This window comes from Cupressus sempervirens, chromosome 11 (genome assembly GCF_028749045.1).
Source record: "Cupressus sempervirens isolate cs-2001-9-10 chromosome 11, ASM2874904v1, whole genome shotgun sequence".
Taxonomy (NCBI): Eukaryota; Viridiplantae; Streptophyta; class Pinopsida; order Cupressales; family Cupressaceae; genus Cupressus; species Cupressus sempervirens.
Genome location: NC_143128.1, coordinates 524,732,384 through 524,735,327, shown reverse-complemented (window position 1 = coordinate 524,735,327; position 2,944 = coordinate 524,732,384). Strand labels below are relative to the sequence as shown.

Below are 2,944 nucleotides of genomic sequence, written 5' to 3'. Positions count from 1 at the left end.
TTAGAGTATAAAGACCTCTGAAGAATTTTTATTGAAAGAACACAATTTATTTAGATATTGGAGGATAGGGAACTATAGTGCAAGTGATCACTTTTTCATTAGGTTTAGAATATAAAATATTTAAAAGTAGAAATATGGAAGGAGAAATCTAGATGGTTGGCTTATTTGCCCATCTCAAAGATTTAGCAACCAAATTTTCAACAAAGTTTCAAAATATAATTTTTTATAATCTAAACAATATTTATTTGTATAAAAAATCAACAATGCTCATAATTGATACAATTTCATTTGCGAACACTTTCATTTTTTTCCTAATGAATATAAATCTCAAAAATGATGACAAAATCATATTTAAAAATAGCATTATTCCAAGCTAACAAATTGTAATATTATTGCTCAAAAATATATAATCCTTACAATCAGAACTATAACATAAAAAACAGCTCTTGATATATATATTTTTTTCACAAAGCATGGAAAGAGGAAAATTTTCGATTATGCATGAACCATATCCCAATCTCCACACAAAACAATGAGCATGAGTAATAATATCCAATCTCCAAAACAAACAAACTAATTCACAGATTAAATAACTCCTGAAACTCGTTTGACTGTGTTAGAATTGTTTCAGGCTCCAATTAACCCACATAATATATATCCTCTCTTTCTGATTTCTTAATGCAGCTCGTACCGGGTATGAAAAGAATAACAGTAAAAATTAAAGAGAATAACAGTCGAAACTAAAATGAAATCATGGTTATATTGTTGATTTGAACTAGCCGCAAGTCCAAAGCTCCGTAGAAGAGAATTTATTACCAAACAGCATGCAGCCACGAGATTATTACAAAACGACATAGACACTACACCTATTCTTTTACATCACATATTGTCACAGTCCGCAGGAGCAAAGGAGAGTTTGTTCTTGCCCATATCATATATTATATTGTAATTCTGCTGCTGAGTGCTCCCAAACACAGACAAGGAACCTCCACTGTAATATGCCAAGCACAGCAATTCTCGTCCCATATCATCCTCCATCAGCAGAAACAAGCTCCAGGGAGAGACAATAAACGTTGCATTTCCTGCAAAATGAAAGGCAACTCGTGGAAGCTTCGATACGGGCAATGTGCTTCTGTAGCACAGATCGGTTCCGAAGACAGAAGAGGCGTTAACAGGCTTAGCCTTTATACTTGACTTCACGGCCTCCAGGAAGGGCTTGTACGCCGCAGGAGCCAGATAAGTTATTGTTGTTCCGGAATCGATTATGAGGCCACCGTTGCCATCAGAATCGACTACAAATGTAGCAGGAGGATAATCAATCGACGTGCCGCCAACACTGATTCCATGCAAGTCGAGATAGTAGAAAGATGAAAAGTAATTGGATTCATTCACTCCCATAAATGGAGTAGACTTGATTATGCCGGGAAGATGGGCGTCGCCCAAATAGAGAGAGCTGATGCCGGACTCGTCATCAACGGATCCCAAGCAGTATGAGAATTTGTGCTTGATGCTCTCGCCCAGCTGAGACACCAGCGAAAGAGCGCCTCTTCCGAGACCGACTATACCGGCGGCGACGCCAAAATTACCCAGTTGCCGGTTGCCGCAGCCAAAAGCAACGAGCGGCAGAGGTTCCCAGACGGACCCAACCGAAGCGCTTCTTTTCAGACTGAATGTTTCCGAAGCCAAAGTTCCCGTTGTGTTGGAGCCATCTGCGTACAGAGAGAAGTACGAGCAAGTGTCGGTACGGCTGCAGGATTTTGAATCCAACGCACGACAAAATTTGCTACTGCATGAAACGTTTCTGTAGGTGGAGGAGCGGTGGGAGTTGTAGAGGGCGTCGCCCTGTTTGTAACACTTGATGCATGGTCCGCATTGGACCCAAATGAGGTCGCTGCCCGTGTCGACGATCAGATGCTGTATCGTACGGGTGGGATTCCCTACGCCGATTTGCATTACGAATTACTCGTCGACTGAGATTACTGGGCTGAAGAAATGTGCAGCGCCTCTTCTTGCCATGGCCTGAAGCTTCTCCAGCCGCACGTGGCTCCTTTCCACAGATCGTCGAACCCTCTGAGGGATTGTCAGATAGTGGGAAGCTTCCATCAATGGATAGTCTCTTCGTATCAATTCAGCTCTGCAATAGCCGGCCTGCTTAGGAGGTCTCCCTCCATCACAACTACTATAGGAAAGGAAGTATAGGAGGCTCAGGACGATTGCCGTGGAAATGCTCATTGCAGCCATGATTGCACAATGAAATTAGTAAGGGCTAAGTGCATGATGAAATATTGAATGGAATGTGTTTCTTATATAGCTAGGCAACTTGTATGCGGGATGTAGGAATAACGCTTGACACGGTCATGTATATATATCTTTCTTTAAGTCGAGACTAAATGAGGTTGTAAAACTTCATTATATGATGATATTTGGCTAGAAAGGCAATGTGCAATAAAACTAAATAACTGACATGCTATTTTATCTATCTTTCTTTTACATTGAGAATACACTGATAATAAGTAAGGTTGTAAAACTTTATTATACAATGAGATATTTTGATTAGAAAGCTAATGTGCGATGCAATAAAACTAAATAAATGATACCAATGTCTTGTAGAGGGTTTAGTGATCAATTATCTAACAAACTAAAGTAAATAAAAGTTTCATGTCTCTATTATATAGGAAACCAAAGTAAATGAAAGTTATATGATCCTATTATCTAGGAAACTAAAGTAAATGATGATTATATGATCCTATTATCTAGGAAACTAAAGTAAACAAGGCTAGCATGACACTATTATAACTAATCCAAGAGATGACATTGACATCACTAGATAATTGTAAGGTTGAACGCCTTATCTAAGTGTTGTACATTGTTCACTCTAATATTTTATTAACATGGACTAGAGTATAAATAAGAAATTGAAGGAGAGAACCTCAAAACAGTCATA

General features: G+C 38.8%; 1 pseudogene; it reads right to left on the bottom strand.

The window, feature by feature from the left end:
• Nucleotides 1–879: 879 nt before the first annotated feature.
• On the bottom strand, nucleotides 880–2,241 carry LOC149530670 (aspartic proteinase nepenthesin-1-like; annotated as a pseudogene).
• Between the last annotated feature and the right edge of the window lie 703 nt (nucleotides 2,242–2,944).